Source organism: Athene cunicularia, assembly GCF_003259725.1.
Source record: "Athene cunicularia isolate RWA chromosome 2 unlocalized genomic scaffold, athCun1 chr2_part1, whole genome shotgun sequence".
Taxonomy (NCBI): Eukaryota; Metazoa; Chordata; class Aves; order Strigiformes; family Strigidae; genus Athene; species Athene cunicularia.
This window is the reverse complement of record NW_020799095.1, coordinates 138402134-138427873: the sequence shown is the minus strand read 5'-3', so window position 1 is coordinate 138427873 and position 25740 is coordinate 138402134.

Genomic DNA, 25740 nt, shown 5'->3' with positions numbered 1-25740 from the left:
ACCAAAGCCGGTTTATTTTTAAATATGGAAACTGATTTTTGTTAATCTCTTTGCAAGTTCCAGTGTTACCAGTTCATATGAGGCTTGGTAATTCTAACATCCCTTCCAAGGGTGTTTCCTGTAACTCGGGGCTTTCCTGAGAGGTGTTGAGTTCAGTCAGCTTTGATTTGTTAATACATAGGGACCTAATGTTGCTCTGGATAAAAAATAAAGAGAAAATGGCATGGGGAGAGCTCTGTTTCTCAGCAATTGACAACTATTTTTCACCACACTCCAGCAGCAGCTCTTTCAGGTGTGCAGCTGCTTTTGCTGTTGTCAGGACAATGACATAATAATTTTGCAAGGAGAATGGCTTCATTGCACCAAAATTGGTCCCCAGATTGGATATCCTGATCTTTCATGGCCTTGGCTGGAGATGGATACCTATACAGCAGGTCAGACTTTTATAAGCCTTGTAACTGACAGGGTTTGGGGTCCCTCACGTGACATGTCTGCAGTACACACAAGTTTGGAGCACTCTTTGTGACCCATTTGTGTGAATGAAGGACTACCCCCTTATATGCTACATAGGAAAAAGAGTATGACATTGACTCCAACTCATTTAAAAAAGAAGGTTGAGGCCAGGAACATTGCTTGCCTTTCTCAGCTCTCATTCTGGGAAAGACAAAGTTAATTTTTGCTCTGGCTTAAAAGCTCTTTACAATGGCTTGAGAAAATGTCCTTTTATTTTGATGCTGTACCTCACAATAGTCATTAATTCTCCTGTTCAAAACTCCATAAAAAAAAGAAAAAGATTCTTGTAGATACAATTCCCATGAGAATATTTTGTAGTTAGGATAATACACAGTCAACTGGGGTTATTTTGCATCTAAGGAGATAGAACAATATGGAGCTATTCTCACTTTTTCTGCAACTTTTCTCACTGAGAGTACTTTAGAAGAATCCATCTAATTTATAGGACTCCTTGGGCCTGGGGACCACACATCAAGCTGCAATATTTAACATATCATTGCAGCAGTACAATACCATATAAAAATAACACAATAAATGATTAATAGACTAAATCTCTCAAACTCGTTCCCTCCGATTATTTCTTTACAATTAAAACAACTTGGTAGGGTACTTTCAAAAGAATAAGTGATTACTTTCTGAAGCTATCCACTGCTGGTATTTGTTTAAGTTTATAAAAGCAGGAGCTGGTTTGGCTGTCTGCTCAGCGCTGTGTTGTGCCATATAGCCACCCCTCCTGTTTTCCAGACATACCTTCCCCACTGCTCGCTCCCAGTGCCCCAGATGCAGGAAGCATGGCTTGTGCATGCCATACTCTGGTACCCTCCTGGCAGATGTCTGCTGGTCACTTCTAGCAATGTAAATGGGACAGCCTTGGGGCACAGTGTGGTCCGAGCTTGTCTGTGTCTGGCTCTAGGATTGAGCTAATACAGAAAAAAAGCTGGGAAGCTCTTCTCTCTCAGCTTAAATAAATCTGGAGAGATGCACCTGGGCATCCCAAAGGTTCAGGACAGTGAGATGTAAGAAATCGGATAATTCAAATTTCACTATTTTGCCCAAAAATGTGTCCTTGCCATTACTACTGAGCTGTCAGGATACATATGTGACTACACTGTGGTTTTTCACCATGGGCAAATTAACTGAAGAAGGACTACAATTAATATACATATCCTAGGGACTTTCATGGTAACAGTAGATGCAGTACAGTGTGGGATATAGCATACTGCTTTATGGGAGGTACTGTTTCATGAGGGGTTTGTGGGTGCTTAGGGACAACCCTGCCTTTGTGCAATTTTCTCTTCCTGTTTGTCTCTTTAGTGTGCAGAACTGGATGTGACTGAGAGAACCCCAGTTGCCATTGCTTCTAGGCTCATGGAAATAGCATAGAAAACTTCAGAGAACATCTGAACTCCCATGTCTGGGTGCAGCTGCCCTCTCCGGTCGCACCCTGGTGGCATGTGTGTTGCAATGGGTCTTGCAAGGCACCATCCCTCTGATAGAGGGAAACCTGCGTGTCTGAGGAAATGTGCTGTACCCCAGCAGGTCTGTTGGTCTGGATAACTAGGATTGCAGCACAAAGTGAAAGGGGAAAACATCTGCTCTGCAATGGAGACACGTCTTTTATGATACACAGATGAAAGACTTTGGAAAGATGAAAGCAACTTCTCTGGAAACATACACCACTGCCACTGCCACAAATGTTAGCCCAGAAGATGATGTGGCTCTGCTGTGGAAATATTGACTTCATTGACTGTTGCTACTTTGTGGAAACAGCTGAGGTCAGGAAGTCCCACAACAGTCTCAGGACATTGATTCCTGGGGATAGTTTGGGCTCTGAAAAATATAGTGGAAATACTGGAGAAGCTTGAGGTGATGGAGTTCCTAGAGTATGTGTAGGCATGAGCAACAGTCAGGACACATGCCCCACTTTTCTCCCTTGAAATATTCCTGAGTGCATCAGTGGTGTAATACAGGTACTGACAGACCACGGGCAATGGCTTACAAGTGATAATGTGGTTCACAGAGGAAGGTGCTCAGAGGCACACACTTGATGCAGATTTTTGAGAAGGTATTAACTAGGATTTTGCACTATGTGTGTAGGAAAAGACCCTACTTTAATTTGTGACATTGCTGAATGAGGTAAATCTAATGTTATGAGGAAAAGAAAAATAAATTTTTTTGCCTTCCTTTTCCCCATTTCTCTCCACACACTGGTCTTGCAGTCACGGCTCTGACCCTTCTACTTGAGACCATCCCAGCAAAATTGTCTTTGTTGCCATTTATTTTTTTACACTAGAAGGTGCTCTCTCTAGTGGCTTCCTTGGGGTGGTCACAGTCAGGAAGGACTTCTTGTGATGAGGACACGTGACTGCGATGGATTTACTTATCTCATTCTACTAAATCTCCCTAGAGTAACTTTGACAGCTATCTGGTCCTGACCCAGACCTGGTTCCACCTTGCTTCACTTTTCTGAAGCCCATGCTTCCTCCTGTTTCCTAATGAGGATCTCTATTCCTGCAGGTTTAGGGGAGTCACCCAGTCCTTAAATGTTGAGGGTGTAAAAATGGCACTTCTTGATGACTTCAGGCAGGAACGAAGGTTTAGTGCATTGTTTCTTTGTGGTAAGCTATATGTATCTGCTCGCATATGGAGCCTGTCAGGAAAAGAAATTTTTCCAACACAAAATGTGATTTAAAAAAGGCACAGGGAAAGTGGAGCCAGTGATCAATTTAATCTCAGTGAGCAGATTTTGAAATTGTGGCTACAGCAGCCAGTGCATAGCACTGGGGGGACAGATATTTGCTGAGCAAATATTGTAGCTAAAACAGAGCAGAAGCATATCACTACCTTAATGCTGGTGACCCCAGATACATACAGCCTTTGATAGCTTGTCCTCCTACAACTCACTTATGTGTGGACAGCACAAGTCTATGAAGAGGTTTGTGTCTGTAGCAGTAGTATTTGCCCAGTCCCTAATCCCAGAGGGTGTAAAGACTGACATTTCTTGCTGAGTCCAGGCAGGAACAAGGGGTTAGTGCATGTTTCTGTTTCTTGTAAGATAGAAATACATCCTCACGTACAGAGCCTGGAACTAAAATGAGACAAGCTTGCCCTTGCTGCTGCTCTGTGCAGACTGGAGCTCCCTGGTGCCTTCCTTTGAGCTGAAGAAAAAACAGGTGATGGTGGTAACAGGGTGCCAAACCTGAAGTAACACACCTAGTCTCTCAGCAAGGATTACCAGCACTGTACTAACATGGCCATGCACCCTTCTTGGCTCCAAATACCAGCAGAGCAAGCTTGTGTCTGCCTGCAGTGCACTCTGTCAACAAGACTTTCTAGTGCACATCAAACTTCAGATAAAATCTTGAAGGTGTTGGATGTCTTCCTAGGATGTGCTGAATATCCGCTGCTCCCATTCACCTTGGTGGGAACTAAGCATCATCTCAGCACCACTCATTCTCTATGTTGCATCATCGAGGTTCAGGATGGTAATATATAATATTTCTGTACACAATGAATAACACATTATTCAGTTGCGCAATGAGGTGTGGATGGGTTTGATTTCCTGGGTAGAATCAGCTCTGTTTCTGAGCAGGCTCATGCAGCCTCTGTCAGTGTGGTAAAGAGATGTACTGGTGTGGATGCCTGTTGGTTCCCTGGGTTTAAAGGCGAGACTGCAGGACTGTGACCTCATCACAGCCACAAAACTTGGAGAGAAAACTAATTCCCGTCTGCAGGAATAGCACCCCTTGTCTCCCTATTATGATGTTGAACACAAATAGATGTTTATTTTAATACAAAGTGAGAATTAAGCATTAGAGAAGTCTAATATCTTTTTAGATTAATTCTGAATACCACAAATGTTGCTGACTTCACTAGTAAGGGGATGTGAGGACTTTTACTTTCCTGTCAATGTTAATAAAGTGTGAGAGGTTTTGTTATTTAGCTTGAAATAAGGAAATCATTCCTCCCTGTTAGTTATGCAGCACACATAGCACAGCTTAACGAGCTTTCCTTGTCATTTGCTACAAAGATAAGGAATTGAAAGCTAGCAACATATGGGCACATACACACAAACACATACCCAAACCCCCACAAACACAAATATATACATGCAAACAACCCACAGCCAACTGAAGAGACAAAAATAATTCTGTCTGTTATTCCATAGTTGTTATATCTTAGCCTCTTTTTCTACAGGCAGGGAAAAAAAAAAAAAAAAAAAGTAACTTTCTATTTTTCAAAGTTTAAAAAGCCTAAAGCAATGATAGCACTTGTTACAAGTTACACCAGTCATTATCCTCGAACACAGAACTCTAGCTCTTTGTGGATAAATACAAAGAAAAAGGCTCTATATTCTTACATACCACAACAGGCATTGGGATATGGTAGGAAAACCATTGTGACCTGGGAAACTGAGACCCAGGTACCTGCCTCTCCTCCCTGTGACACCTGATTGGGTGCTTGACCTCAGGTGAGTCACTTCACCACTCGTCCATTTCCCCTTTCAGCCATCTCCTTTATTTAACAGTGCAAGAGTGAATCCAGTAAATCTTTGCTGATGATTTTTACAGACAGCAGTTAGACTGTGGATCTCAGTTCTCAAAGGTGGTATTTGTCCAGTCATCATCAGTTTCTCTAGGCCAGGATGATTCCAGGGAAAAGGTCTGGTTTTCACAGCACAAGACAGCTGCAGCTCCATCCTCCAGGAAGCGTCTACTATAGACCCTTGATGGAGATGCTTTAGGCATCCCTCTTCACCCTCAGAGGAGATTCAAACTACCCAAGATTTGACTTTCCCACTAGAAGTGTCTTTTTTAAGGTGATACAGCTATCTAAAGGAATGTGATAAGGTGCTGACTGTGAACATCACATGCAAATGGCCTGTACCAGATGGCTGAAATCAACCTAAATTTCCTAAACAGGAAAAGAGTTTCCTCTTATGTTTTTACCACAGTTGGAGTGGCAGAATGCTTTAAATTCTTCATTCTGCTCAATCAAAACTCTATTGACAGAGTAGAGCAGAGCCTGTATGAAACTTTTTGACAGCTGAGGAACAGAAAGCATTTGCTTTTACACCACCTCACTGGAAAATATCATCATTTACAGTGATGCTACAGTATTTTGCAATGAAGAATGACAAGTGACATAAATCAGCTACTAATTTTACTGTAGATGAGGCAATTATTTTAAATAATTTGTGGTCAAGGTTGCTTGCCACTGCACTTTTATTCAAACTCGTTTGAAGTAATGCTTTCTTAACCACACCAAATAAAACTGGGAAAGCCAAAAAGCAATAGATCTTCATTAGGGTCCCATGTATATGTGTCAGCCAAATCATTATCATTAGCAAATCCATCAGGCATATCTAACTTTGGTCCAGCATTTAGATTTAATAAGATCATTAACTGTTTCATTTACATCATTATTGAAGTTCCCTGAATCACCTTTTTTTTTTGGGCCATCCTTTTGTACATGAATGTTATATATTAGTAGTTCAAAACTGAAGGCAAAAGTGTGCTCGTGTCACTTGGATTCCTGAAAAGTCATATGCCAATGCTTATTCAAGGATGACCCAGATTTCTATTTCTTTCTTTTAGACAATAGTATCTTTTAGGGGAGAATTCATAATCTTTGTGAACTAATCAGAGAAAAAGTGCTAAGCAAGTCTGAATATACTCATAAAATTGATAGAAATGAACAAAGAGGATCAAGAGAAAAATATCTCTAGTTCTTGAATGGAACAGAAGAATTTGTATTTGTTAAAGAAAGTAAGTCTATCCTCCAAATTCATTCAGTGGAAGAAAAAGATACAATGCCTAGTAACAGACCAGTCTGGCTAAGTCAGTAATTCTGTAGCAACTATAAAACTGAAAAAGAAATATTCAGAAAGTGAAATCCAGGTCAAGAAACTAAGGATGAATCTAAAAGAATAGCACAAGTATGTAGACAGAATGAGAAAGGCCAAAACAGAAAATAAGATAAAAAGATATAAAGGGTAACATGAAAACACTGTATAACTTCGTTGGCAGTAAGAGGAGGACCAGAGAAAACATTGGCCAGCTAATAAATAGGACAGGAAAGCTAATAACAAAACATGCCAAAAAGGCCAAAGTGTTTAATGCCTTTTATTGCTTCAGTCTTCATTAAAAAGCCTGACTGTAATCAGATGGTTGACACAGTTAACACCAGCCACAAAAGGGTAAGGACTCAGGCAAGAATAGGGAAAGAAATGTTTAGAAACTGCTTAGATAAATTAGATTTTCTCAGATCAGTCAGGCCTGTAATTCACCCTAGGTTACTTAGGGAACTGGCTGAACAATCCTGAAGGCCATGGTAATTATCTTTGAGAATTTGGATGATGCTGGGCTAGAAAAAGGCTGACAGAATGCCTATTAAAAAAAAGAAAAAAAGAGGACACAGAGTCCCAGCTGACCTGACTTTCATTTCCCAGAAAGATACTTGGACAAAGGGAGCAAAGTGATAAGTAGTTATCAATGTGATTTGTCAAGACCAGATCATATCAAACCAGTCTGTTTGTTTGTTTATTTTTCCTATGACGTGGCAACAAGTCATGTGGATAGGCAAGAATTTAGTAAGGTTTTTGACACCGCCTCGAATGGCATTTTCATAAGTACCCAGGGAGTTGCGGTTTGAATCATGGGCCTCTAACTTCGCTGGTCTCAATGAACAACAATACTGAAAAACATGCTGTATTGCTTTCCATGCCAGCTTTGGTTCGAAGGTCTCATAAGCACTCTGCTGCCCCAAAGTCATGGCTTTGGGACCACTGATTCTTGACAAGGCCCACAGGTATAGCCACAGTACTTCTTGGCTCATGACAGCCAAGAACCCGCTGTCAGCAGTTCAGTATTGCACTGAAGGGATTTATCAGGTAGGGCTCTGTAAGAGACTGTCCTGGGGTTCAGATTCACTGTTATCATTACAGTGCCTTAACTGATGGACTAGGGAGTGCATATTTTAAATCTGCATATGACTCTAAGCACTGACAACTTGCAGGTGTCTTGGAGGACAGACCTGAGAAATTGAAGAAATGGTATAAAAGAAACAGGATAACAGTGAACATAAACTGCCATGTAGATAGGGCTAAATGCCTCCCTGAATACTTGATGGGAAATGAGAGGAGAGGTAGCAAAGATCTGGGAATTGTAGTGGATCATGAGCTCAGCATGAGTCAGTAATGACATCCTGTTGTGAAAGAAGCAAATATTATTCTGGGATATATAAACAACAGAGTTGTACAAAAGACATATGAGGTAATCCTACCATTGGTAAAGCCTCCAGTAGGGAGCCGATTCCAGTTTTTGGTACCACACTTCAGGAAAGATTGCAGAAAGTCCAGGGGAGAGAAATGAGCCTGGTCAGAGGTCTAGAAAACATGCTCTGCAGGGGCAGGTGTCAAGAAATGCATCTGCTTAATCTGTGCAGAGAAGGCTGGTGAGAATTGTGCCTGCCAGGCTTCGAATAAATAAAATGCTGTTTCAATGAGATGGTAATAAACCTTTCTGTCGCTATCCATTGTGGATAATACAATAAGTTATAAGCTTAACAAAGATTTAAGTCAGCTTTTAGGAAGGTTTTTCTCTGGAATAGATTCTTTCAGGAGGAGTAACATCCCTCTGATGGGGACCATTAAGACCAGACTCGTGAATATCTGCCAGGAATGCTTCAGGTAGGGCTGGTCTTGACTTGGACAGATTGATGGATTATGTCAATTTTCTTTGTTTCTATGGTAATGGGTTGCTTTTTTTAAAAAGTTCTGAGTTCAGATTGATACATATTTACCATAAACAATCTCTGTACTTGTCATGAATACAGACTATGAAGATGCAGTTTTTGATATTAAACTTGTCGATGTGTAAATCAGTCTGTAAGTCAAGCATATGGTTAGTCTAAGTGCATTCATTTATTTGGTAAAATCCCACTTTCTTTCATTTAAAGAGTCATTACTGGTAAAGGATGGCCATGGACACAGGGTGTCCTGGCATCTCTCTGTCCTGAGCCTCAGTCTTGGGTCCTCCTCATCCAGAGGAAGGGGAGAGGAAACTGGTGTCAGTATTGTCAAGGGGATGGCCTAATCACCTCCGTGGTCCTGGTCCCATAGGCTGGCATCATGGTAGGGCTGGGGAGGTGGAGGGCACTGCCACTATCTTTTCTTGACGCACTGCAGAGATAGCAGGCAGCCTTTGAAGAGCCTATGTGATCACAAACAGGATGGTAGCTAATGTTAGCCACCTAACTGTGGGTGTCCAGGTCAGGCAGTGTATCTCCCTCCAACCCTACAGAGTGAGTCAGACCTGCTTTGCCACTCCTCAGTCCCACTCTCCTCTCCGGCCACTGCTCCTGGTCCCACCAACCATGGCCGGTGTTGGGTTTTGAGGCTGCAGAGGGACAGAGACAGCACACTTCAGTGATCCAATACAGAAACAAGATTAACCTTCCAGGCAGATGGGTAACCTCCCCCAAGACCTGTGCAGGCATTAGGTCCAGTGTGAAGAAGAGGGCAGAAATCTGGATCCACATAGAGACAAATGTGCTGGATTGCTTCTGTCAGAAGCAGTCTGCAGTTAGAGAAAACTAAAGTGATGTGTAACAGCAAGTGCCCTCATTTTGGCCTGAAAAGACAGACTTTGGTCTTGTACAGGGCTAAAAAATGTGATCCAGGAGCCATAACACACAGCTCAGTAGGCAGAGTCATCTTGTTTTGCTCTTTATTTCAGTGCATGATGCCAGTGCTTCGTTGTTTATTTGGATTGGTTTTATCTTATCCAACGTATTTTGCTCTGGGCAAAGATACAGGCATTAAGTCAACAAAACGACCTAGGTGTTGCAACACCGAGTGTTGGAGCCCTTAACTGTTAGGCGCTGTGCCATGTAGTGGAATCCCGGGCCCCATCTGAAATACCCGGGCTCCCTAAACAAAACCGTGGGGTTTAACACAGTGATTTATCTCTAAGCATCACATGGGAATGTGTCTCTGCCATTTAGACATTTATTATTTCCCAGCCAGGAAAGTTGGAGAGGAGGAAACATGTCTCATGTGACTTGGGAGAACCTTACACCCACTGAATAACAAGCAGCAATGGGGGAAGGGGGCGGAGGGAAGCCGAGCAGTTTGGAAACAGCCTAAAGGCAGAAATTTGACACAGAAACTCTTTGGCATAAATTCCTCAAGGACAGTGAGGCTGATGGAGGAGAAGAGGGGTTCCGAAATGATTTGTGAGCAGAAGGCAGGGTGCTAAACTATTTACATAATTTATTCATAACAGTTTGTTCAGCCGGCTCTACCAAGGATGTGGATACTGGATGCTTTAAATGTTCCCTGTGGGAGGAGTGAATCTGACTGAGCTGAGCCAAAGGCTACCGATGTCTCAGGGGGGCCTTTCTGTCTCCCTGTGTGAGTTTTGGATCAAGCACTGAGGCTGGTGCTGCTTGGTCCCGTGCACCAATTTTGTACCTGGGCAGAGGGGAAGCTGAGCGCTCCCACATCCAACTCACTGATAGACTTCTGTGATTTTCTTTTAGTTTTGTATTCACCTTCTGTATTGTAGGTTAGCAACCCAAGCTCTCAGGCAGTACAGGCTCTGGAAATATGCTATCAGCAACTATTGGTTATGAAATATTCTCGGATTCCTTTGACTGCCTGAGCCTATTCAGAGCAGTACTTTTCTGCAGGCACACGGAAAAGATAAAACTGCCCCACACAGTAAGTGAATCCCACATTGTGCTGGGAACAGGAGGGTCCCTCACTGCCCTGCTGCTCCCTCCTGCTTTCTCTTTTTTGCTATGCAAAGTCGCATGGAAATGAATTAGATGCTTGTACTGAGCATTTCAATGAGACTTCACATAATAAAACAGAAACTCAGTAATATTACCTGTCAGTGGGTCTCTGGGAAGCAAAAACATCCCTGCCAAGTCCTGCTGGATCTTGAGCAATCTGTGTGCGACGTTGGCATGGCAACCCTCAGATACAAATTCCATGCATCATTTGTCTGGGGACTAGCCTCTCTCCAACCTTCAGCCTGGAGCTCGACACTGGCCAAGTGTCTAGTTAATCTGAGTCATTGAATTGCTGGAAGGGACTATAGGGTTAAACTGGGATAACCTAAATAGGCTGATAAAAGGCTATTCAGTAAGAGATGCGAGTGCCCAGCATCTCCCAGGTTTTAGCCCACATGCTCTCGAGTCCTGAGTTGAACTTATTCTAAAAGAATAAAGGGTAGGCACTGGAAATTCCCCAAAAACTTGGAAAGACACCCAGTGTGATCTTACTCTCTGCAAGAGCTGGAAAGATTTATTTTAGAAAGAGGTTCGGATGGTTAAATATTATTTGGAAGTGTGGTTTCATTTTGTATGTACAGTGGTTTTTTCTTAGTTCCTTTCCTGTTCTATAATCTTCTCTGTTGATTCAGTGTAATTAGCCTGTTGTTTTCAAAAGGCTGCTGATTGTGTCTCTTATATATGTGTGAATTGAACTCATTATGCACTGACTTAGCTCCTTGGGCTCTGTGTGTGTTATGTATGCTGCCCGTGTGGTGTGATCCCTGACCTGCACCAGAAGGAGCTTTGCAGGCTGAGATATTTGCATGTGGCAGTGGGCTGAGGAAGAGGATAACTCAGCAGGCTCTTGGCTCAGCAGCTTGAAGCCTGGGAGCCCCAACTCATGGTTCTGGAGTCAAAGCCCCCACCCTGGAAGCTTCAGAATCTTCATCCCCAGGCCAGTCCCACAACAGGAGCCGATTTTATCATAGGGGTCTGTTAGGGGTGTGTTTTGGGTAGTCTGAGTCCAGGGTCTCAGCACATGTACTCCAGTGTCTCTTGCAAGATCATGTAAAAAGATGAGTCCTTGCAGAGGCCTGATGTTTCTCGGCTCTGCTACACACCGAAGCCTTACATATAAGCACTGGAATAAAACAGAGTTTCTGGTGCCAGCATGGCATAATTATCCTGGAATAATGGTCCCTGAGAACCTGTATCAGGGCTTTTAGGCTCTAAGTTCTGCTTTTGTGGATGCTCTATGGGAACAAGCTAGGACTGGACTTTTGAGGTTTTTTACAACTCCACAAGTCTTTGGAAAATGGTTGTTTCTCTCAGAGCTGTAGGTCTTACATTTGTGGGTTCCTGTAGCTGACATTACTTGTCTGATGGAGCTCTGCCTTTTGGACATGCTGGCTCTCAGGTGACCTAAAGTCTGCCTTTGATCTTCTGAAACTTTGAGATCATTTGGGTTCAACAAATCACTATTGTGTGACTTCTGACTAGCAGTACTTCAGAGTGGTACCTGTTTACTGGAGGACAGTATTCAAAGCAAATAAAAGCTTTGCAATTGGCTTCTCAGTATGCTTTGAGCTCAGTTCTGGGGGAGCTGCCTTGACAAAGCACAACCCCTTTGTCCTTCCCCATCCACAGGCTGTGTGGCCTGTTACACCCTCACAGCTCCAATTAAATATGACAGGTGGTGTCAAGTCACGTCTCCTCAGCATTAAGCTTTTAATTCAGAAGAGTGTAGAGAAGATTCCATTCCTCCATGTGTCTTTCATATCACTAAATTCTTGAAGTACAAAAGACAACAAGTACAGATATATATTGTAAAATACTCCCCAAAAGCTCCCTAATTTTCTTTCTGTAAAATTATTAGTGGTGCAGAAACTAAAGAAGTTTAAGTCCAGATTATGGTCAGGAGCAGGGAGGAAAGCAAAGAAAATTGTATCCCTTTTGTCTGCTACACACAGTCACTCACAGGAAATCTGTTTACTTGGTATCTGCTTAAGGTAATGTGAATTTCACCCTTAAAGAATGAGTATTCATTCATTTGGTGGAGAAAGTCAAAGTCAATGTTAATGAGATCGCTCCCCTCATGCAGGGAGGTATGTGGCTGAAATGAATGTTATCAAACATAAGTACCGTCTATTGATGCCAGGATCCTATTCTGTGTTGGCATGACAGCTTTCAAACTGATACTTGTTTTAGTGGCTAAGCGATCAGCCAAAGTGACAATTTCTTCTTGAAGACAGCTTGACAATCTAGCAACTTCTATTGCTGTGTTACTACTAAAATGCACAGTATGAATCATCACAGTCACTTTATATTTTCATAAGTGATAGTGATATCACTATGTAAATATAGGGTATAAATTCTTCTCAGTCCTGCAGTACCAAGAAGAGGAGAGTGATGGACAGCCACAAAGGGAAAATGTTCATATCATAACAGTGCCTGTTTTTCTTTTATAAAGCTCATTCATAATGCCTACAGAAATTAACAGCATGGCAAGGGAAAGAGGGATGTCGACAGCAACTGCCATTCCTGTTGCCATCTTGCTATATCAACCTTCAGTTTGGTAATTAAATAATCAGTTTCTATAAATCTAAATCATGCCTTTTAGAAAGGAAGGTCTCTTATATTCTTGCTGAACAAGAATGCAGTGGGATCTCTGGGCTCAGGATTGAACTATGTTTGATTTGCAACTAAAAGCCATTTTTGGAAGCAAATGTTTTTTTCTATGAGTAGGAAAACGTAATCAAAACGTGTGATTTTACAAGGTCATCTCTGCTAATAAATTGCACCTTTTTCCTTGGATGCTCAGTGTTTAAGAAGTAGCTGAGAAGAAGGTGAGCCTATGAGAACTTGTGAGGTAGGTGAGATCAGATCTATCTATCACACTGGACACTCACTCCTGCTCTGCCTGACTTCCCTCATACTCTCACCACAATGCCGGGGGCTGCCTCCTGGGCTGTGAATAGTGCAGGTGCAGTGGGTTAGCCTGATCTGCTGACCAGCTTCTTGGGTAGGGAAGCTGGTCAGCTTCAAGGAAGAAGAGAAGAAACATGACTTTGCAATCACAACCAGGATAAAACTACCAGGGTCCCTGCAGAGAAGTCATCATCTTCCAGCACAGCCAAAGGCACAGTCACTCCCCCGACTCACAAGTGCATGCGTGTGAGGGCATGCCCATGACTGCATATACAAAAGTGTTTCCATCACATGATCTGTTGTTCATTCCCAGTCTCATGGTCTAACATGAATCATCCAGAAACCTAAGAGTCTTGGGAGGTGGTATGCTCAAGCCTTTGGGGAGGTCTGATCCAGCCAAAAGAGCATCAGTCTGGGACTTGGAATGACTACACACATTTTCCTTTCTTGGCCATGGTCATCTGGAGGGTGATTCAGCTGCTTAAATGTAATGCCTTTTGAAAGACTCCAGGGTATCGAAGCTATGCATGTGATGCTATCATGTCTGACTCCCACAGCAGACCTATAGCCTTCTTTCTGGATCAGCAGCTTGAGGTCCAGTGTATACGTTAGAGTATCCTGTATGCTGGGATTTGAAACCTATGCATATTAACTGAACTGCATCCTGAATGCAATCAATTCCTATTTTTTTCAGGAATGTAGGTATTGCTCCCTACAGTAACAAGAAGACTGGAAGTCTCAGTGGCTTAGGAACTGTGGAGTCCTTCAAAGCATTAGACACTGGTGAGTGAATGGATGTAGGGCATGCTAGTATCGGAGTATCGGTAATAGCCTTACAAATTTAGTTGTTCCACTTGTGATAGCATAGCTAGTTTAGTTATTTCTGCAGGGCCCTGCCTTGTCCTGCCAGTGCTCAGGAAGACTCAACATGTGGGGGCACTGTCACTGTTTATTCTTGTTGGGGAAAGCACAGAACACAGGTCTTTGAGCTGCTTCAGGCCAACCAGGAGCTGATGTTAACAAATGAAGCCCACATGATGTTAGGAGTGTTTCAGCTCATGTCCAGAACCTAGATAGAATGCTTTGACTATATCTGGACTGATTGATTAGTCAACCTGGTGAGTTGTGCCACATAGACTTATGATTTGGGATGCCTACCCGCTTCAGTGTCTTTCTTGGTCCTCCTAAAGTTCACACATCTGTAGACTTTTAAGGACCAAGCATCTAATTTCAGCTGGCTTGACAATGAGATTTAGACATAGAAGCCAATTTGGTCATGCGAAAAGAATATGGCAAGAAATGTTTAGGTTATTTTGAAAGTGTTGTGTCCTACACGGTCATAAGGAAGTGTCATAACCACAGCTGTTCTTCTGTCACTGCACTGCCTTAGTGACAGTAGTGAAGATATTACAGCATAACCTAAAGCCCAGGGTAACGTCCAATGGCTCTGGAAAGCCTGTTCTCCAGATATTAGGCCTGTAGAGAAACTGCCCTTGTTACCTGTCCTAGCCAGTTTAATACCATCACAAATCACACCAACACATTCCTTTTGCTGTGTGAAACTTCCCAGTGTGTCCGTGCTTTAGAGTGCCAGTGCAAATGAGGTATAAAAGTAGTTCTGTTCTTCAGAGGTACGTAGCAAGGATTTGAAAGGCTATGAGACACTGAGAAACTGGATTAATGGAGGCTGAAATTGAAACATTGGCTGAATGCGTGTCTCATATTCAAAAGTTTGCATCAGGACTTGAGATCATTTTCAGAAATTATTATGTTATATTCTTCTCGATGGGTGTTACATTATACAGGACAGTGCCATTATACTTGTCTTTCAAACAGGAGAGAAAAGGATATAGTTTACAAATGTGTGCTTCCAAAGGCAATCCTCTAATATGAGGAAGACCATGGAAACCTGGGCAGCAGCGTAGGTCTCAGAACCGAGTATGCCATGGCTCCTGTCATCAAACAAGGTTGATGATGTTCTGCACAAACTCAGAAATCCTCATGACATGCACATCATCTCCCAATGAGACTGGAGGAGTTGAAATATGGAGCGTTTCCTAAGGAAAAAATATCCAGAATCAAATGAACATAAATCTCAGGCCTGAAATGATTCAGATTATAACCTGTGTAAGCTCAAGGGCTGGGACTATTATCAAAGGAAAGAACAAGAGCTGAGAGATGGGATCTCTGTTGTGATGCAGCAAGTAATTACTTGCTGTATTTTGTTAGCAGTGACGTTCAGAAACTTAACTAATAATAGCCCAGCCTTGATATCGGAGAAATCAATCCCCATGGACTGAGCTATCACCAGATCTGATTTATGTACAAGATGTTTTGAACTGTAAGCACAAAGATATGAGCCAAATGAAATGTAAAATGTGACACACTGTTGGATCCCTCTTTTTCTATTATCACACCCCAGTAAAAGAATGGCACTGGTAAAGTACTATTTTTAGTCACCTAAGTACTGTCTTATATACACTTGCTTACAAGGATACTCAACCAATGCAAAATAACTTTAGTCAGAGAGCTAATGGTTGTCATAATACATTAACACAGATGATGACAAGCATTTTTGCTGAACTATCTGGCTTATACCTACTTATGAGTAATCAGTTGTGGAAATATCAGAGAGGATAGAGGAATGTGATAAAAAGTTCAGTATCAATCACATTCAAAATTCTGAGCCAAAACAAGTGAACAAACCGAGCAAAAACCCACAAGTGAGCTATGTTCCCTTTGAATATGTGCTGAGACAAGAACATATCTGATAATGCTATTCAAGTGATATCTTCTGTAGAGAGAATCGAACTGCTCTTCAGAGAACAATCAGGAGAGTTGAGGGAAATATAAGAAGATGGGGACCAGGTCCTTCCCAAGCCCTCAGTAGGACATAGACAAAATTTTAGGGGTCTGATTCCAAAATGGTGAATCTGAAAACCCTGCTGCCTTGCACTGAATCACTGAAGCACCAGAACTGCCTTGATTTTGACTTTATAGCTCCCCAGATGATAAGAACTTCTCTAATCTTGAAAGAGCTGAGCAGCTTGGCACTGTATTAGCATTAACTGTGCTCATTGCAAACATTAAACAGTCACTAGATAAAATAGAGACAAAGACCAGAGCGGTGGCCTGCTCTCTGCCAACACCACACAGCGGTGTCCAGCTCTCTGTAACCTCTCCTCATGCATCCACAGACTTCTACCTATCAGTCTTGATCCCCACATAGCCTCTGTGCTAGTGCATACCACAAGGAGATACAGGCTTACATTCCTCCAGTAGGCAAGAAGCTAAAATTGTGTATCTGAGCTCTGAGGAACATGTCTGGCTATTGCATAAAGCTCTGCCTCCACTTCTTGTGTGTTCAAAGGGGCAGGGAGGATTGGCTGCCCGTGTCTAACGTGATGGCCTGGTGTCTGCCGGTGGGCAAGGATGTGAGGCCAAGGAGTCTTTGCTCCTTACAGAGGTTTATCTCAGTTGCAGATGCACATCTGAATTAGAAGGAAAAGTGACATTTCAGATTATTGGGTTTGTGTGGCAGGATTTTGGTAGTGCAGGTGCAACAGGAATGCCTTCTGTAAGAAGCTGCCAGAAGCTTTCCCTATGTCCAACAGAGCCAATGCCAGCTGTCTCCAAGATGGACCCACTGCTGGCCAAGGCTGAGTCCATCAACAACAGCAGTAGCACCTCTGGGACAACATATTTAAGGAGGGGAAAAAGTTTCTGCACAACATCAACTGCAGCTGAAGAGAGGAATGAGAATATGAGAGAAACATCTCTGCAGACACCAAGGTCAGTGAAGGAGGGGGAGGAGTTGCTCCAGGCACCAGAGCAGAGACTCCCCTGCAGCCCATGGTGCAGCCCATGGTGAGGCAGCTGTACCCCTGCAGCCCGCGGAGGCCCACGGTGGAGCAGAGACCCACCTGCAGCCCGTGGAGGACCCCACATTAGAGCGGGTGGATGCACCTGAAGGAGGCTGTGACCCCGTGGGAAGTCTGTGCTGGAGCAGGCTCCTGGCAGGACCTGTGGCCCCACGGAGAGAGGAGCCCACGCTGGTGCAGGTTTGCTGGAAGAACTTCTGACCCCGTGAAAGACACCCGGGCTGGAGCAGTTTGTGAAGTGCAGCCTGTGAGAAGGACTCACACTGGAGAATTTTGTGGAGAACTGTCTCCCATGGGAGGGACTCCATGCTGGAGCAGAGGAAGAGTGTGAGGAGTCCTGCCCCTTAGGAGGAAGGAGTGGCAGAAACAACGTACAGCCCCCATTCCTGTTCCTCTGTGCTGCTGTTGGGGGAGGAGGTAGAGAATAGAATAAGGTTGAACCTGGGAAAATGGAGGGGTGAGGAGAAGATGTTTTAAGATTTAGTTTTTATTTTCTCATTATCTTACTTTGATTTGACTGGTAATAAATGAATCCAATTTTCCCAAGTTGCGTCTGTTTTGCTCGTGATGATAATTGGTGAGTGATCTCTCCCTTTCCTTAAACTGACCCACAAGCCTTTAGCTATATTTTCTCTCCTCTCTCCAGTTGAGGAGGCGAGTGATAGACTGGCTTTGGTGGGCACCTGGCATCCATTCAGGGTCAACCCATCACACACTTCCAGAACTCTTCTTGGCTAGGTGGGCATCCATCAATTAGACTGGATGCATGTACACCCCTGTGCTTCTGGACTTAAAGGACTTATTCTCTTCCCAAAAATGACTGGGGCTGGACCGGCATGTGTAGCTCCAAGCTCTCTCCAGCCAGCGAGCTGGTGAGATGGGAGGTGGCTCGGAGTGATGAGCTGCTGGATGAGATTTGCTGGGTGAGCAGAGACCTCAGAGCTGGTCTGCAAGAGTGGTCAGCCTGATGGGCTGCTTTTGCATTGTTAATCACATTTGTAGGATACTAGTGGGGCTGGACCTGAGGTAGACTTGTGCAGAGAGCAATGGGAAAAATAGGAGGAGTGGTTGGGAGAGCTCTTTTCATGAGCCGTGTTTTGTGTACAGCACTCTGGTTTTCCCAGTGTGTGTCTATCTAAATCTCTACTTATATCTCTATCTATAATCGGACTGTAATTCTGCAGTAAAGTGCACCTGAAAAGATAATAATTTCCTGCCCACTGTGCTTATTCATCTTTTCCACAGAGTCAGGAAGTCCTAGTGCTATGGTTAACAGATCAACACATACAAATTAAGAAACATTTATGTATTAAAAAACCCCACAACCCCCCCCTAGAAAACAGACTGTAAACACAAACTCCCAGATACTGAACCCTTTCAAAGATACTAATACATTTCCTGGTACGTTGTGATGTCCTTTATTAATATTGCCTCTTTTCTGGTTCCTTTCGGGATAATCAGCAAGTCCAGTCTCTCCTTTCCCTGAACCTTGGTGAGGCCTTTCTGTTAGGAATGCATTCCTGAGCCATCCTCTCTACTTCCTCCAGCACCCTGCTTTGCTCTAAGTTAGAGCAGGTCTTCTTATGGTGGTTCCAGCTCATGTCTGATTGCCTGTCTCCAGATACTCTGCCCCTGTTAATACTAGGATAGTCCAGGTTCTCAGTTGCTTTTCCCTTTCACACAGTCTTAACTTGATCCTATTCTTTTCTAGCCATTGTCCTAAACATGTTACATTCAAAAGGGTACTGAGGTTATTAAGAATGAAACTCCTGGGAGCCCAGAAAACTGGTTGTGAGCTTCCTGGTACATTTTCCCATTTGTTTGTTTGTTTGTTAAATTAAAAAACAAAAAAACCCCAAAACTAAACCCAAAACCAACACACACAGGTTTTTTTGATGTCAGGCAATAGACAAACTCTTCTGAGTTTATTTGAAATTTGAAAACAATCTGACCTCAGTCTCCTACTACAGATATGTCTAGACTAGAATTTGCTCTCCTGTTGTAACTTGCATTTATTAGTTGTTTGCCAATTAGCTAGTAGAGTTGCTGAAGACATATGCAATTGTAAAAGCTAATCTAAACATTCCAAGAAGAAGTGTTACAGCAGTCAGACATTTGTGGTTTACCTTCAGTTGTGCACTGAGGTAACTCACAGCATTTGCCTCATGGAACGAGCACTCATGGACTGTTTAGACTTTCATTTATTAGCACGTCAACCAACTTGAGATCATTGGCAATCAATTAAGTTGGGCCACACATCAAAACCCATGCAATACCCATGGTTCTAATTCCAAATTGAATTAAAAGAATTGGTTAGTAGAGGCTCAGCCAAGTGGTCACAGTGCTGAAGAATGGGAGATATATGGAATGTTTCACCCAGAAAAATGTGTTTGAGGATTCTGTGGACAGAGGGAGAAAAGCCTGCTGGATGACCTCTCAGAGAGAAAGTGGGAAGCTAGCTGCTTGCTGGAATACTGACAAGAAGAATAGGATGCAAACCTTTCCACAGTGAATAACAAATACCTACTATAACATAGTGGTTTGAAGATGTAGATTAAAAAAATAGTATAATCCTTTCAATAGAAAGAAAGTAATTGGTCTAGCAGTATGTTTCATTTAAAGGAAAAAATCAGAACAGAAACCAATGTCTTAGGGTAAAGGGGCCAAAAAATGAGTCGTTACTTTTTCTACAGAGAGGGTGGTGAACCTTAGGGTTGTCCATTGGATTGGACACTGAGAGTAGCTGTGATAGTAGTGCGTGACCAACATGTTTTGGGACAGTGCAGCTTGTTTACAAAGTGAGATCTACTTTAGCTCATTGACATCAATCAAATATTTCAGAGTAAACCTAACAAGCAAACATAGCTGGTACTGATATGATTGAAATAAAATGGATCATAATGTACATACTGCTCCAATAAATGTTTATATGACAACAAATTGAGCATCCACAGCCATTTGTTTTCATTCTATAGAGAACAATTAGAGGATAAGATGTTAAGAAGGATATACGAGGCAATAAATGGTTTTCACGGATACTTAAACACCAAAGGGAAGTGAAAATATTTGATAACTACAGCCATCGTTTATGGAATCAATCAGTCCTTTCCTCCACTGTAGGCACTGTCATTATTACATAACAAGTCACAGGATGATTTATAAGGTTAAAAAAAGAGGAAAAGAAGTGGTTTATTTTTACCTGATGAGATTTTGAAAGTCCCATGCTAAAGTCAGCTCAAAGGCAAAACTCAATTTTATGCCTCAAGAATATAAATTCTGGGAGACCAAATGGGTGGTGTGGGAGGTGACATGAGGACCTGAGAAAGATCAGTAGGATTAGGGACGATGAAATTATGAAAGTCAAGTTAGGATAATCTCTCCCCTCCCACACTAATGCCCTGGCCTCCCTGCACCCAAGGTGATATGATCCTGTTTTCAGGGGGAAAGACTGTAAACTGCTCCCCTGGGGGTATGTGCCAACCCAATGACAGATTGTGGACAAAGAGGAAACCTGGAGTGCAGCTGCCTTCTCTCTGTTTGCACCCTTTGACCCCAGTTTGGTCACTGCCCCAAGAGCTACAGCTTTTCCCTTTTCTTTCCCTCTGACAGCAGCTCGACAAAAGTAAAGGAGTTTTGCTGTCTTGGGAAAGTGAGGAACATCAACAGGTGGGAGAAGCACAGGAAGAGAGAAGTGGCCAGCCTGCTCCCTCCCTCTGGGATGGGGAGACCATGCAGGTAGTGCTGAGGGGTGGTGTGGCACAGCAGCACAGCCACTGGGCAAGCAGCGGCCCCAGGGAGCTGCCTCATCTGTCTCGCCTGCATACTGATCCTGTCCTATATCCATGCTTTCTCAGAAATAATTACCCAAAGACAGAGCTAAAATCAATTAACTGATCAAGGGAGTGATCTGTGTGGAAACTCAGTGATGTATCTGAATTTAGACTATGTCAATAAAAGCTTCAGTCATAGTGCAAGTTGTGCCAAGAGTGAGGTACGTTTTCCCATAACTTCATGCATAGCCAATTCCTTAAAATTGAACAGCCATGTTCAGCCCACTTTAGGGCGTAGTCTTTTCCACTCTGACTACATATTTCTATGGTAACTACTCTTACCAGTCACATCTGTGTATATATGTGTGTATGTAAATAGATAATAGATAAGATACAAGTAAATGGCACTAAAACTGCATCGGTTCCTCCGTTGTGTAGGAGACGTCCCCCATTGCATGCTGCCAGTGCTGTTCTCTGAGCGAGCCTGTAGAACCTGCATTTAGCAAAGACTCAGAGCAAAGGTTGGGTTTTTTTTGACTTGAAACTTTTGTTGTGGTTTACCAGCAGCAGAGCGTTCCTGCACCAGGCTGTCAGGGAGCCGTCCACCCTCCGTTGAGATGCTGACAGGGAAAACTGGAGGTTCTCCAATGCCTAATGCACAAACCAGGCAGCAGTTGCAGTTTTGGACAGAGAAAGCAAGTCAGTCGACGTGGTCACCCTGTGTAATGCAATAAGGAAGAACCGCTTCCTGATTTGTCAGCTTTTGGAGCTGGTATGTGAACTAAGGAAGCTATTCTGTCTCTAATAATAATTAAAAGAACATCAGGATAAAAAAGACATCTTCTCTTGTATTTCCATATCACTTGGCCCTATGAATTGCACTTCTCACTGGATGAGGTGGGAGCTGAGTGGTGTAGCCAGGACATGTTTGACTGCATGGAATTCTTTTTTCATTTCTTGGATAATTTTTTAAACTCTCTTTGCTTTTCTTGCTTCACATTTTCCAAATCATAATGATCTGAGAAGTAACAGGCTCTGTCATACCTTTAAGATGCTAGAAAATTTCTGCTTGCCTCAGAAGTCTGTATCTTAAGGAACAGGCCTTAGACAACAAGATCCCAAAAGTACCAACTTGTATAACGTTAAGGTCAGGCAGAATTTGATACTTATGTAGGGGTTTACACCTCACTGTGAGTGCAATCCCACCCACAGGAGCCCATCTAACCTGTTCACCTTTCTGAGAAATTGGAGACACTTTAAGTCACATCAGAAAACTTCTTCAGCTTCCTTAATTTCTGTTGCAGCTTTTGCCCTGAGGTCCCTTCCTCTTGGCTGAACTAAACATGCATGTAACTGCTTTTCTGCCTGGGGCCATTTATAATTCATAAAGTAGGTGTTCCTCCACCTTGCACCCCTGAGGAGCATCCTGTGAGATGTGCTCCCAGACTGTGCCACTCTGCTGACTTCAGGAAAAAGGCACTGTAGTTTTGTCCACTTTAATAAAAACATCCCAAACCTGCAGATGAAGAGTAGAAGATCTCTGTTCTGTATATAGTAATGGCCAGAAAACAGAGGGTACAGAAGACTTGAGTTCAGTTTTCTCTTCTTTTTCATGCAGTACTTCTCCAGAACTAAGAGCACAGGCAGTGTTAGAGAGATGTAAGGGTCTCCCCTTCTCAGCTGATTAACCTTGCAATTATGCAGCAGGATCAGACTCCCTTCTTCTCACCTTCTCTTGGCCCCATGTCTGAAACACAAAGTTTCTGGGTGCTCCAGCTGCAGCAGGAGCCCCCTCTCCAGCTCCTCCCTAACATGGCTGCTCCTGGGACCAGGATGTTGGGGTGTGAGCCAGCCTCCCTGCCACTCGGGCAGCAACCCCCCCACCGCAGTCCTGCTTTCACAGAACAGTCACGCAGCAGGTGGATCCCAGCATCACAAGGCCTGGAGCAAGGCCACAGCACCAGGGGCTGAGCTTTTGGATGGCACCCGCATTCAAGGGACACCCAAACTGTGACTTGCCATCTCTTTCAGGCAGCTCAGCACAGCCAAGGTGATGCTGCCTCTGGGTGTACACAGTAGCAGAGCTTAGAGATTTAAAACAAATCTTCAGTGCCTACAGCCTCTCAGGTGTCTAAACAAGTTAGGTGAAGTTTTTTTTGGCTTGCTGTCCTCTATGTAGGCATCTAAATTCTGCATAAGTTGCACTTTAGATGTCTTGCTGTTTCCTTTGGATTTTGCCCTCAGCTGTGAGCAGGAGCAAAGGTTTGCTCTGACACATCCTGTAGTAGGACAATGTCACCCACTGACTACATCCCAGAAATCCACTCCCTCTTGTTTCTTCTTTCCTCCCAGCTCCTAGACCTTGTGACAGCGATTACAAAACTCTACCTACCGTCTTGTTACTGCTCCCTTGCAACCAAGCCTGTGAACTCAACTTCCCAGTTGTTTGATCCAGTTTAAATCCACATCTGCCAAAATCATTCTCTCACTGGTAAAAACTCCACTTTCTGCTCAGCTTCTCCACCCTTCCCATATATATACATATGAGGTTCATTCTTCAGTCAGAATTATTTGTTTACTTTAATAATAAGCCCAGTAAAAGGACTCTTCTCTTTGAGGTGCTACCATTCACCCCAGACTGCTGCAGAGCAAGGGAGCAACCAGGACAGAGAGCCAGAGGGACCTCCTTGATTCAGGATTTGGGTCTGGCATGACACAAGCTACAAAACCTGGACTTGTATGATAACAGTCTGCACTTGTTTAATGATGGCTCTCCCTATGGTTGAGGAGCTCTGCAAGCTTTATTTTACTCTAATTAATTTTCACTCCTCTCTGCTTTCATAGGTGACCTTTTCCATCAAGTCTTACAGAACAGATGAATTGTCTGTGAAACCGAGGTTGTTCAGCCATTATCCCCTATAGCTGTGCTCCTTTCCTCTTCCCCAGGGAAGCAAAACCATTGAAGCAAGCTGTTTAAGATATTTGCAAGGGAAACTGTGAAGTATTTGGCCTTGTTTTTCAGTTTAAATATGCTGGCACACAGCATAGACCAATTAAAGCTCCATTTTCGTGGATATTTTATATGCAGTCCTTGTATAGATGCACATACAATGTAAGCCACTGCTTGTTTTAGATATAAGTGCTATACCGTAATAATCACTTATCATCACTAGTCAAAAATAATTCTAAACAGACTCAGATTTTGTTTGCTGTGAGAAATATTGCTTACCAAGGGAAGAGTGCATGGAGGGCTCTGCCACTTGGGACATGGCAAATTGAGGCATTTAATTCAAGCAGAAGTCATTCTTGTTGTTGTTTTTGCACAAGTCCTACCATTTATGCGATAAATTGGAAATAATAGAAGATCGAGAGGATTTTTAATGGATTTAAAATGAAGACAATTATGGTATCAGTTGCCATTGACACTTAACTGCAGTAAAGTGGTAGAGCAGTGGCTCACCCCTGGAAACTATATTTGGCATGAGAACCTTCAGTAGGGGTGCTAAAGAGTCAGAGGAATTGTGGAAGAAATGACTACAGAAAATGGCAGAACTGTCACAGAGAGGTACAGAAAACACTGGAGATTCTGCTCCTAACTGTTCCCACCTCCAAGGGTGCTGTTTTCTTATAAAACTTTTTATCCCTCACTGTACTTCTCTGGGGACTAGCTTGTAAAATTGGGTAAAGCCAAACCATGGTAGCCTGTGAGTGGCTGTTTTGCGCTTTATATTGCCCTTGTGCCTTGCTGGTAAATACAGTAATTGCTTGTTATGATTTCTGTTTGTTCTTTGTGAGTATAATGACATGTTTTTACAGATAGCTACAGATTTATATATAGACTAAATGACTTAATTAAGAAAAGTAACTTCCTCTGCCCCAAATATCTTAGTACTGAAATATTTATTCATGAAAGTAGGCAAAATAAGATCACATTAGTAGACAGTTCACCGTGTCTGAGAGCTTCAAAGTTATGTATACATACTTCATCCTGAAGAATGACTGGAGATGTGAAATTATATACAGGTATGACTCCATCATCATTAGGAGGAAACCATCCTCATTTAACAGTGGGCAGGAGGGGATGAACATTTTATTCAGCCAAAAGAAGATGGTAGATAAATTACATCTCTCTCAATTTGATCAGGACAAGGAACATGTTTCATCTTGTGAAAGGCTGTGTAATATCTTTAATAACCACAGGAATTAAGGCTTTACTCATATATTTCATATAGAGTTTCACCTCCATCAGGGAAGGAGCATTCAAACCAGCCCACGGGGAAGAGGAATATCCTGATTAACAGCGCTGTGGTGTTTCCCTCCAAGGGAATGTGTGAGAAGCACTGAGATGTGAAACCAACAAAGAACTCAGTGTCTCACAACAAACCCTGTATCATTATTGTACAATTACTGCTTGCAAGAGAAATAAGGTATTCCAATAAAAGTGCTGTTTTGTCAGGGCTGCTGCTGGCACAGTGGCAACAGAGAAGGATCCTGGCTCTTCACACCCATAACCAGTATCGTTGCAGTGCTGGCAGAAGACTGCAGTGCAGCTCTGGCCTCAGATACCAAATGAGACCAAGAATAGCACTGGGTGGTTCGTTGTGTGTAATACTGAAAAAAAAAAGGTATTTAAATCCGGAGTTTTCCAAAAGTAGCTAAACCCAGGACATTATAAATTATTAACCTGTAAGGCAGAAGGTTTAGGAGACTGCCACTTGTGTGTCTTGGAATAGTTTCTGCTACCTTTTTGGGATGGAGCAAACCCTTTCATTTAGTTTTTGCTTTTCAGCTAAACTTGCAGCAGCTGCAGTTTATCTAATCGTTGCAGCACATTTTTTCTCTAGAAAAAAAAAAAAAAAAAAAAAAAA